We start from the raw sequence: 12832 nt of genomic DNA, 5'->3' as shown, positions 1-12832 counted from the left end.
ATTTTCTCCTTCTTCCAGACATATTTTCTCCTTCTTCCAGACATATTTTCTCCATCTTCCAGACATATTTTCTCCTTCTTCCAGACATATTTTCTCCATCTTCTAGACATATTTTCTCCCTCTTCCAGACATATTTTCTCCATCTTCCAGACATATTTTCTCCATCTTCTAGACATATTTTCTCCTTCTTCCAGACATATTTTCTCCCTCTTCCAGACATATTTTCTCCCTCTTCCAGACATATTTTCTCCATCTTCCAGACATATTTTCTCCTTCTTCCAGACATATTTTCTCCTTCTTCCAGACATATTTTCTCCATCTTCCAGACATATTTTCTCCATCTTCCAGACATATTTTCTCCTTCTTCCAGACATATTTTCTCCTTCTTCCAGACATATTTTCTCCCTCTTCCAGACATATTTTCTCCCTCTTCCAGACATATCTTTGCTCTGTTTCTGTCACTCTTTCAGCCCAGCTCTCATTTACCCTGCAGCGCCGTGTCGTAAAACTGAAAAAACTATCTAAACTGCGGAGAAACTGCGTGTAAAACTGCTCCTGACCCTCGTTCGGTGCGAGCCGCAGCCATAAATCAGCCGTAGCGCGTTCTCCCTGCAGGACGGCGAGCGTCAGCGCCGAGGTGGCGAACGTGTCGGCTCCAAACCTGCGGCGTTTAAAGAAAGACGGCCGATGAGCCGCCGCCTCGGGTTGGAGGGAAGCTGGAGATGCTTCCTGCATGTTTTGATAAGTGTGGAACATTCCAGTCATTCTGCAGCCAGTAAAGCCAGAGAAACGCCCTTCAGACCCTCTTCCCTGCAGCTGCTGACTCTGAGCTGCTGCTTCTTCCATTTTTCTCCCACTTTACAAGCAGCCAGAGCTGGAAAGTGACCCAAATAGATGCTGTAGGTTTTTGCAACGAGGAAAACCAGGGCTGAAGCTTTTATGAGCTTTGGTTTAGCAGCCCAGATGATGCTGGAACGGTCCACCTGAGTGGGTGGTTCCTGCTCTGGAAACCGTGGTTACAGCCATGGGAACGAGCCGTTACCCTCCTTCAGTTCTAACATGTCAACCGTTAAGGTTTCTGCCTTAAACTGTGTCGAGAAACTAAGTGAACCCCTGATCCAGCAGCTTCAGCAGCAGGGAGCTGCAGTGATGGTTTCCTGTGGGACGTTATCAGTCTCTCTCCTGGTTCTGGAGGAATCTCGGCCACTCGTCTGTAGAGGCCTGTAGAGTCTGAGATGTAGCTCTGGGCTTTTTCACCTTGGGGTGACCTTTAACCTTTAACATGCTAACTGAGGCCTGTAGAGTCTGAGATGTAGCTCTGGGCTTTTTCACCTTGGGGTGACCTTTAACCTTTAACATGCTAACTGAGGCCTGTAGAGTCTGAGATGTAGCTCTGGGCTTTTTCACCTTGGGGTGACCTTTAACCTTTAACATGCTAACTGAGGCCTGTAGAGTCTGAGATGTAGCTCTGGGCTTTTTCACCTTGGGGTGACCTTTAACCTTTAGCATGCTAACTGAGGCCTGTAGAGTCTGAGATGTAGCTCTGGGCTTTTTCACCTTGGGGTGACCTTTAACCTTTAACCTGCTAACTGAGGCCTGTAGAGTCTGAGATGTAGCTCTGGGCTTTTTCACCTTGGGGTGACCTTTAACCTTTAACCTGCTAACTGAGGCCTGTAGAGTCTGAGATGTAGCTCTGGGCTTTTTCACCTTGGGGTGACCTTTAACCTTTAACATGCTAACTGAGGCCTGTAGAGTCTGAGATGTAGCTCTGGGCTTTTTCACCTTGGGGTGACCTTTAACCTTTAACATGCTAACTGAGGCCTGTAGAGTCTGAGATGTAGCTCTGGGCTTTTTCACCTTGGGGTGACCTTTAACCTTTAGCATGCTAACTGAGGCCTGTAGAGTCTGAGATGTAGCTCTGGGCTTTTTCACCTTGGGGTGACCTTTAACCTTTAGCATGCTAACTGAGGCCTGTAGAGTCTGAGATGTAGCTCTGGGCTTTTTCACCTTGGGGTGACCTTTAACCTTTAGCATGCTAACTGAGGCCTGTAGAGTCTGAGATGTAGCTCTGGGCTTTTTCACCTTGGGGTGACCTTTAACCTTTAACATGCTAACTGAGGCCTGTAGAGTCTGAGATGTAGCTCTGGGCTTTTTCACCTTGGGGTGACCTTTAACCTTTAGCATGCTAACTGAGGCCTGTAGAGTCTGAGATGTAGCTCTGGGCTTTTTCACCTTGGGGTGACCTTTAACCTTTAGCATGCTAACTGAGGCCTGTAGAGTCTGAGATGTAGCTCTGGGCTTCTTCACCTTGGGGTGACCTTTAACCTTTAACATGCTAACTGAGGCCTGGAGAGTCTGAGATGTAGCTCTGGGCTTCTTCACCTTGGGGTGACCTTTAACCTTTAGCATGCTAACTGAGGCCTGTAGAGTCTGAGATGTAGCTCTGGGCTTCTTCACCTTGGGGTGAACTTGCTGGGACGTCCACTCCTGGGAAGATTGACAGCTGTCCTGAATGTTTTCCACTTGTGAATAATCTTTCTCTCCGCTTTTATAGATTTAAAATTTCAGTTTCATCAACTTGTCCACAGTTTATAGTGTTGACTTCAGCCATAATGTGAATTAAGTGCATGTAAAGCGAGGCGAAGGAGGGTCCGGATGCTGTTGGTGCAACAGCAGCTCATATCGAGGCTGTGGTCAGTTTGTTTCTCTGGAGACTGAAGGCAGGACATAAAAACAACGTAAAAATGCTAAAAACTACAGTTCTTCGAAAGGCCAACTGAGGCTGACTTTAAACAACAAACTTGATGTTTTAAGAGTCCATAAAACATGTTTGTGGCTCCTTTAAAGACAAGACGTTGCTCTTTGGGCCAAACGAAGAGGAACCTGAACTCATCACACTTTCCTCCGTGTGATCGGGAAAAATGTGTGTGTGTCCCGCTGCTCGCCTTTCTCCGGTGTGGGAGCGCCACGGCTCGCCATAACTCATCCTCTGAGGCGATGAAGGGGTTCGGAAATGTCCCATCTTCCAGGATCCGTCCTCAGAGAGCCACGAATGTCTGAATAAGACAGCAGAAAACTATCCGAACGACATTTATGTTCATCGTGCACGAACTCGTCCTGCTAAATAACTGCTGAGACTCCTTATTTCCAGGAAAATGGTCCTCACAGATATTAGGAAAAGCATCAGATTTAATGCCTCCCACAAACATTCCTGAGAAGAAAAGGTCGCTGAGGAAAGATCTGGGATTCGAAGCACACCCCCCCCCCTACCGCTGGGCTTGTTAAACACTTTGTCACGTGACGTGTCATCCGTATTATCGCCGTCGGCACATTCCACCAAGCGCTAATGTGGCTGTGAAACAAACACTTTGCCGTGAAAACGCCGTCCAACTTTAGACACCTGAGGGGAAATTACAGTGAGTTACAGTGTTCAATAAAGCATAATTAGAGGTTCGGGGAGAGACTCGCGGCACCTTCTGCAGAGAGAACTTCCAGGAATGTTGTTCCCTTCCAAAGAAAGACCAGAATCCACCTCCAACACCTACCTGTGCAGCTTCCTATGAGCGGATCGACTTCGCTCAGATTTCCCTGGATGGAAAACCTCGCCAGTATTCCCAGGGGCCTGCTGGAACCTGAACAGTTGTGTTTTCCAACAGCAGGCCTTTCAAATCGTTGCTTCCACTGCTCCACAGCGCCGATAGAGCAAATATTTTGGTGTTTTTTGCTAATTTGTGTGTATTTTCACCTTATTTAGTTGCATTATGAAAACAAAAAACAATTAAATTAGATTAAATTAGCTCATGTTAGCAAAAAAGCCGGCTTTAAACAACCGTGACATTTAACGTTTCCTAAATTGGCGTTGAGTTATTTAGTTGCATTATAACAACAAAAGAACAAAAAAGTATTCATTTAAATTCTATTGAATTAGCAAAAAAGCCGACTTTAAACAACTAAATTGGCAGAATGCTATTTACTCCTGATTATTTGAAGGTTTTCTGCTAAAACGAGCAGCTTCTTGTGGAGATCTAAGAAAAAAAGGTAAAGACGGACCATCCAAGTCGTTTATTACCTCACTTCAGAAGCCCCGCCCACTTACCCAAACCGGTTAGATTAGTCCTGAAAATGTTTCATTTTATCTGTGACGAGTCCTTATTTACTCCTGATTATTTTAAGGTTTTTAAGGTTAAACACAAACGAGTCAACTGGACCTGAGTGGGATGGCGCCGACCATCGGCTCGTGGCTAAATCTTCTTGCTTAAAACAGAATTGAGGAATATCCCACCTCACTCGAAGGCCACTGTGCTCTGATTGGTCGGCTCTGATCATGCCCCTCCCACCTACCTGTGCAGCTTCCTGTGAGCGGATCGACTTCGCTCAGCTTTCCCTGGATGGAAAACCTCGCCAGTATTCCCAGGGGCCTGCTGGAACCTGAACAGTTGTGTTTTCCAACAGCAGGCCTTTCAAATCGTTGCTTCCACTGCTCCACAGCGCCGATAGAGCAAATATTTTGGTGTTTTTTGCTGCTTTGTGTGTATTTTCACCTTATTTAGTTGCATTATGACAACAAAAAACAATTAAATTCGATCAAATTAGCTCATGTTAGCAAAAAAGCCGGCTTTAAACAACCGTGACATTTAATTTTTCCTAAATTGGCGTTGAGTTATTTAGTTGCATTATAACAACAAAAGAACAAAAAAGTATTCATTTAAATTCTATTGAATTAGCAAAAAAGCCGACTTTAAACGCCTAAATTGGCAGAATGCTATTTACTCCTGATTATTTGAAGGTTTTCTGCTAAAACGAGCAGCTTCTTGTGGAGATCTAAGAAAAAAAGGTAAAGACGGACCATTCAAGTCGTTTATTACCTCACTTTAGAAGCCCCGCCCACTTACCCAAACCGGTTAGATTAGTCCTGAAAATGTTTAATTTTATCTGTGACGAGTCCTTATTTACTCCTGATTATTTTAAGGTTTTTAAGGTTAAACACAAACGAGTCAACTGGACCTGAGTGGTATGGCGCCGACCATCGGCTCGCGGCTAAATCTTCTTGCTTAAAACAGAATTGAGGAATATCCCACCTCACTCGAAGGCCACTGTGCTCTGATTGGTCGGCTCTGATCAAGCCCCTCCCACCTACCTGTGCAGCTTCCTGTGAGCGGATCGACTTCGCTCAGCTTTCCCTCGATGGAAAACCTCGCCAGTATTCCCAGGGGCCTGCTGGAACCTGAACAGTTGGGTTTTCCAACAGCAGGCCTTTCAAATCGTTGCTTCCACTGCTCCACAGCGCTGAAAGAGCAAATATTTTGGTGTTTTTTGCTGCTTTGTGTGTATTTTCACCTTATTTAGTTGCATTATGACAACAAAAAACAATTAAATTAGATTAAATTAGCTCATGTTAGCAAAAAAGCCGGCTTTAAACAACCGTGACATTTAACGTTTCCTAAATTGGCGTTGAGTTATTTAGTTGCATTATAACAACAAAAGAACAAAAAAGTATTCATTTAAATTCTATTAAATTAGCAAAAAAGCCGACTTTAAACAACTAAATTGGCAGAATGCTATTTACTCCTGATTATTTGAAGGTTTTCTGCTGAAACGAGCAGCTTCTTGTGGAGATCTAAGAAAAGGTAAAGACGGACCATTCAAGTCGTTTATTACCTCACTTTAGAAGCCACGCCCACTTGCCCAAACCGGTTAGATTAGTCCTGAAAATGTTTCATTTTACCTGTGACGAGTCCTTATTTACTCCTGATTATTTTCAGGTTTTTAAGGTTAAACACAAACGAGTCAACTGGACCTGAGTGGAATGGCGCCGACCATCGGCTCGTGGCTAAATCTTCTTGCTTAAAACAGAATTGAGGAATATCCCACCTCACTCGAAGGCCACTGTGCTCTGATTGGTCGGCTCTGATCAAGCCCCGCCCACCATCCTGCAGCAGCTTTGCTGACACTCAAAATCTAAAGGAAGTGTCACGTTGGGAAGAAGTTATTCAAGCAGCATCTGCTGATGGTTACAGATGTGTCGAGGACCTTTAGCAGCACTTAAATAAATGGAATAAATGGAGATATTTACCTATTTTTTAACCAAATACCCAAAATGATGCTAAAACACGAACAATCCAGCGTCTTTGACTCGAGGTTTAACTGTGTGCCCTTTTAAAAGAGCTCCATAAATTAAATGTCTCATCATTATTATGATTAAATGAACTCCACAACATTAAAGTCGTGGGTTTTTACGGGGTTTTCCTGTTCGGTTTCTTACTTTCAGGGCAGTTTGGTCCTTTCTGACGTTCAGTTTCATACTTTCTGGGCAGTTTGGTCCTTTCTGACGTTCAGTTTCTTACTTTCAGGGCAGTTTAGTCCTTTCTGACGTTCAGTTTCTTACTTTCAGGGCAGTTTAGTCCTTTCTGACGTTCAGTTTCTTACTTTCAGGGCAGTTTAGTCCTTTCTGACGTTCAGTTTCTTACTTTCAGGGCAGTTTAGTCCTTTCTGACGTTCAGTTTCTTACTTTCAGGGCAGTTTAGTCCTTTCTGACGTTCAGTTTCTTACTTTCTGGGCAGTTTAGTCCTTTCTGACGTTCAGTTTCTTACTTTCAGGGCAGTTTAGTCCTTTCTGACGTTCAGTTTCTTACTTTTAGGGCAGTTTAGTCCTTTCTGACGTTCAGTTTCTTACTTTCAGGGCAGTTTAGTCCTTTCTGACGTTCAGTTTCTTACTTTCTGGGCAGTTTAGTCCTTTCTGACGTTCAGTTTCTTACTTTTAGGGCAGTTTAGTCCTTTCTGACGTTCAGTTTCTTACTTTTAGGGTAGTTTGGTCCTTTCTGACGTTCAGTTTCTTACTTTCAGGGCAGTTTAGTCCTTTCTGACGTTCAGTTTCTTACTTTCAGGGCAGTTTAGTCCTTTCTGACGTTCAGTTTCTTACTTTCAGGGCAGTTTAGTCCTTTCTGACGTTCAGTTTCTTACTTTTAGGGCAGTTTGGTCCTTTCTGACGTTCAGTTTCTTACTTTTAGGGTAGTTTGGTCCTTTCTGACGTTCAGTTTCTTACTTTCAGGGCAGTTTAGTCCTTTCTGACGTTCGGTTTCTTACTTTCAGGGCAGTTTAGTCCTTTCTGACGTTCAGTTTCTTACTTTCAGGGCAGTTTAGTCCTTTCTGACGTTCAGTTTCTTACTTTTAGGGCAGTTTAGTCCTTTCTGACGTTCAGTTTCTTACTTTTAGGGTAGTTTGGTCCTTTCTGACGTTCAGTTTCTTACTTTCAGGGCAGTTTAGTCCTTTCTGACGTTCGGTTTCTTACTTTCAGGGCAGTTTAGTCCTTTCTGACGTTCAGTTTCTTACTTTCAGGGCAGTTTAGTCCTTTCTGACGTTCAGTTTCTTACTTTTAGGGCAGTTTGGTCCTTTCTGACGTTCAGTTTCTTACTTTCAGGGCAGTTTAGTCCTTTCTGACGTTCAGTTTCTTACTTTCTGGGCAGTTTAGTCCTTTCTGACGTTCAGTTTCTTACTTTTAGGGCAGTTTAGTCCTTTCTGACGTTCAGTTTCTTACTTTTAGGGTAGTTTGGTCCTTTCTGACGTTCAGTTTCTTACTTTCTGGGCAGTTTAGTCCTTTCTGACGTTCAGTTTCTTATTTTCAGGGCAGTTTAGTCCTTTCTGACGTTCAGTTTCATACTTTCAGGGCAGTTTGGTCCTTTCTGACGTTCAGTTTCTTACTTTCAGGGCAGTTTAGTCCTTTCTGACGTTCAGTTTCTTACTTTCAGGGCAGTTTAGTCCTTTCTGACGTTCAGTTTCTTACTTTCAGGGCAGTTTAGTCCTTTCTGACGTTCAGTTTCTTACTTTTAGGGCAGTTTAGTCCTTTCTGACGTTCAGTTTCTTACTTTTAGGGTAGTTTGGTCCTTTCTGACGTTCAGTTTCTTACTTTCTGGGCAGTTTAGTCCTTTCTGACGTTCAGTTTCTTATTTTCAGGGCAGTTTAGTCCTTTCTGACGTTCAGTTTCATACTTTCAGGGCAGTTTGGTCCTTTCTGACGTTCAGTTTCTTACTTTCAGGGCAGTTTAGTCCTTTCTGACGTTCAGTTTCTTACTTTCAGGGCAGTTTAGTCCTTTCTGACGTTCAGTTTCTTACTTTCAGGGCAGTTTAGTCCTTTCTGACGTTCAGTTTCTTACTTTTAGGGCAGTTTAGTCCTTTCTGACGTTCAGTTTCTTACTTTTAGGGTAGTTTGGTCCTTTCTGACGTTCAGTTTCTTACTTTCAGGGCAGTTTAGTCCTTTCTGACATTTAGTTTCTTACTTTCAGGGCAGTTTGGTCCTTTCTGACGTTCAGTTTCTTACTTTCAGGGCAGTTTAGTCCTTTCTGACGTTCAGTTTCTTACTTTCAGGGCAGTTTAGTCCTTTCTGACGTTCAGTTTCTTACTTTCAGGGCAGTTTAGTCCTTTCTGACGTTCAGTTTCTTACTTTCAGGGCAGTTTAGTCCTTTCTGACGTTCAGTTTCTTACTTTCAGGGCAGTTTAGTCCCGTCTGACGTTCAGTTTCTTACTTTCAGGGCAGTTTAGTCCTTTCTGACGTTCAGTTTCTTACTTTCAGGGCAGTTTAGTCCTTTCTGACGTTCAGTTTCTTACTTTCAGGGCAGTTTGGTCCTTTCTGACGTTCAGTTTCTTACTTTTAGGGTAGTTTGGTCCTTTCTGACGTTCAGTTTCTTACTTTCAGGGCAGTTTAGTCCTTTCTGACGTTCAGTTTCTTACTTTTAGGGCAGTTTGGTCTTTTCTGACGTTCAGTTTCTTACTTTTAGGGCAGTTTGGTCTTTTCTGACGTTCAGTTTCTTACTTTCAGGCCAGTTTGGTCTTTTCTGACGTTCAGTTTCTTACTTTTAGGGCAGTTTAGTCCCGTCTGACGTTCAGTTTCGTACTTTCAGGGCAGTTTAGTCCTTTCTGACGTTCAGTTTCTTACTTTTAGGGTAGTTTGGTCCTTTCTGACGTTCAGTTTCTTACTTTCAGGGCAGTTTAGTCCTTTCTGACGTTCAGTTTCTTACTTTTAGGGCAGTTTGGTCTTTTCTGACGTTCAGTTTCTTACTTTTAGGGCAGTTTGGTCTTTTCTGACGTTCAGTTTCTTACTTTTAGGGCAGTTTGGTCTTTTCTGACGTTCAGTTTCTTACTTTCAGGCCAGTTTGGTCTTTTCTGACGTTCAGTTTCTTACTTTCAGGCCAGTTTGGTCTTTTCTGACGTTCAGTTTCTTACTTTCAGGGCAGTTTAGTCCTTTCTGACGTTCAGTTTCTTACTTCCTGGGCAGTTTAGTCCTTTCTGACGTTCAGTTTCTTACTTTCTGGGCAGTTTAGTCCTTTCTGACGTTCAGTTTCTTACTTTCAGGGCAGTTTAGTCCTTTCTGACGTTCAGTTTCTTACTTTCAGGGCAGTTTAGTCCTTTCTGACGTTCAGTTTCTTACTTTCAGGGCAGTTTGGTCCTTTCTGACGTTCAGTTTCGTACTTTCAGGGCAGTTTAGTCCTTTCTGACGTTCAGTTTCTTACTTTTAGGGCAGTTTGGTCTTTTCTGACGTTCAGTTTCTTACTTTTAGGGCAGTTTGGTCTTTTCTGGCGTTCAGTTTCTTACTTTTAGGGCAGTTTAGTCCCGTCTGTCGTTCAGTTCGGCTCCTGTTTCAACCTTCTTCAGGTAGCTTCCCTCAGTTATTAGCTCCTTGTCTCACCTTCTCCCCACAGTTTATTGTCAGATCCTCGCTGTTGCAACCGATCTTTCAGGCTCGAGTCCGAGCTGCATGGTTAGTTCTGTCCATCATTTTGTCATCTTTCGGTCTGACTTTGGGTTTGAATCTTCCCCTTTGACAGTAAACTGAGAACAAGATGTTCTTCCTCCACATCCTTCTCATCAGAGCTCCTCCGGTGATGATCTTTTTTTATTCTAATCATGTGGTTTCACTGTTGTTTATCCATCTTGAAACACATGGTTTTGGCAGATCATTTACAGACTGTTTACTTCTCACTACGGTCAGTTTGACTTCTGATGTAATTTCGGTGTTTTATGCTTTGAATTTTCAGCCTGTTTTCGGACCACATGTCATTTCCAAACCTTCTTTTCAGGCAGCAGGTAGAACCTCGTTACGCACTGTAAATACAGGCCTGATGATTCATGGCCTGTCCCAGCCCTGGAACAAATTAGATCTGCTACTGGTTCGCCATAAATCATCGGAAAAAGCACATTCAGTCCTGCTCGAGTCTGTCAAAGCTCCTCGTGCTGTCAGAGCTGTTTACCCGAGGTAAACGTGTGTCGTGCAGCGAGGCCCTGCGGCTCTATTCATTAACATTCCTGTGTTTTGTGGTGTACCTGCCAATGTCGAGCGACATGACAAAACAGCTCCAGCGTGCCACCTGACACAACCACAAAGTTCACTCTATAATTGACAAAGTCTCAGCACTCACCTGCCTCTTTGAAACTCAGAACACACTGTGTCGACCTTCGGGTTCCTCCTGAGGAATCTCTGGACTGAATTTAATTTGCAAAACATCAACCACACGCAAATGTTTCGTGCTTCCACGTGCAGTTCCCCCAAAGGCCACCAGGTGTTGCTTCCAGGTAAAACCAAAGTTAACGGCTAAAACACAAAGCTGGGATCTAAAAGGACCAAAATGGAACTTCACAGCCAAAATTATCTAATTAATTACCAAAATGGTATTTTTGTGTTGGCATTTTGAGCTTTTTGTGTTAACGATTATCACAGATTTGGTTACAAATACAAGAGAAGCTGCGTTTCTACCCAAACCATCAAACTTTGAGTGAAGAGAATCGCATTTTCCATGCTGAAAAGATTGGAAAAAACTCATTCCTCTGAAAATGCTCAGTTACAAGGACTGAAAATGAGTGAAAAAGCAGAAAAAGTCCAAAGAAAAACTCTGAAAGAGCTTCAGAAAGCTGCAGAACTGTTGATCAGGACACTTTAAAGGTTTCAGAAAGCTGCAGAACTATTGATCAGGACACTTTAAAGGTTACAGAAAGCTGCAGAACTGTTGATCAGGACACTTTAAAGGTTTCAGAAAGCTGCAGAACTGTTGATCAGGACACTTTAAAGGTTACAGAAAGCTGCAGAACTATTGATCAGGACACTTTAAAGGTTTCAGAAAGCTGCAGAACTGTTGATCAGGACACTTTAAAGGTTACAGAAAGCTGCAGAACTGTTGATCAGGACACTTTAAAGGTTTCAGAAAGCTGCAGAACTATTGATCAGGACACTTTAAAGGTTACAGAAAGCTGCAGAACTGTTGATCAGGACACTTTAAAGGTTTCAGAAAGCTGCAGAACTGTTGATCAGGACACTTTAAAGGTTTCAGAAAGCTGCAGAACTGTTGATCAGGACACTTTAAAGGTTTCAGAAAGCTGCAGAACTGTTGATCAGGACACTTTAAAGGTTTCAGAAAGCTGCAGAACTGTTGATCAGGACACTTTAAAGGTTTCAGAAAGCTGCAGAACTGCTGATCAGGACACTTTAAAGGTTTCAGAAAGCTGCAGAACTGTTGATCAGGACACTTTAAAGGTTTCAGAAAGCTGCAGAACTGTTGATCAGGACACTTTAAAGGTTTCAGAAAGCTGCAGAACTATTGATCAGGACACTTTAAAGGTTACAGAAAGCTGCAGAACTGTTGATCAGGACACTTTAAAGGTTTCAGAAAGCTGCAGAACTGTTGATCAGGACACTTTAAAGGTTTCAGAAAGCTGCAGAACTGTTGATCAGGACACTTTAAAGGTTTCAGAAAGCTGCAGAACTGTTGATCAGGACACTTTAAAGGTTTCAGGACCTCTGATCACTGAAAACAACCTCAAAGTCATTCATACCTGCATCCAAAAAGTAAAAAATAACCTTTTAAAGGGTTTCAAAGGTCTGTAGATGTTGTAAATTAAACAGAACAGAACGCAGCAGTTTATGTGAATGTGTTATTTTCTCCTGATTATGCTCATATTATTCATACAAACGGAGTCTGAAGTGATATGAGGCAGAAAATCCTCCTTTTCATTCAGAATAATTCACATTTTTGCTTGAAAAATGACCTCCGGTTTCTCCTTCTTGGTTTTATCAGTTTGAAGGCAGTTATCTCGAAGGATAAGAGCTCTTTTCCCCTCTTCCTCCCTTTTTTCCTTCGCCTCTGCCTCTTTGTTTTCGTCTCCATCTGCCCTTCACCGTCTCATTCCTGAGGAGCAGCAGACAATATCAGAGCTGCCTGGTCTGCTCATCACCTGTCAGATTAGGAGGCGGCTGTTTTCACTCGGAGACGTATCGTTTCTCACCACTTGAAGGGAAAAAGGTTTCTCCTGCCTTCAGCTGACACTTGGTGGATTATTTTCAGGCGCAATTAGAGATTTTCATTAGCTCATTTGGGAAAAGCCCAAAGTTGGAGGCTGGAGGGGTTGATGGTGGAGTCAACCCACAAGTTCTGCTTTAGTCTTTAGCTTTCGCCCCCTGTTTGGTTTCAGCAATGGAAATAATGTGGTTATGTTCACAAAAAACATCTTAGTCTAAAAATAGACCCAACTCACAATGTAAAAAAAATTAAGTTGGAAAAAATAAATACGTTAAAGTTAAGTCGGAGAAAAAAATACGTTAAAGTTAGGTTGGATAAAATACGTTAAAGTTTAGTCGGAGGGAAAAAAATACGTTGAAATTAAGTCGGAAAAAGAAAATACGTTAAAGTTAAGTCGGAAAAAAATACGTTAAAGTTGGAAAAAAAATACGTTAAAGTTAAGTCAGAGAAAAAAATACGTTAAAGTTTAGTCGGAGGAAAAAAATACGTTGAAATTAAGTCTGAGGAAAAAGAAAATACGTTAAAGTTAAGTCGGAAAAAAAATACGTTCAAG

Source organism: Leuresthes tenuis, unplaced genomic scaffold (assembly GCF_036924035.1).
Source record: "Leuresthes tenuis unplaced genomic scaffold, fLeuTen1.0.hap1 SCAF_1, whole genome shotgun sequence".
Classification (NCBI taxonomy): Eukaryota; Metazoa; Chordata; class Actinopteri; order Atheriniformes; family Atherinopsidae; genus Leuresthes; species Leuresthes tenuis.
This window is presented reverse-complemented; position numbering follows the sequence as displayed.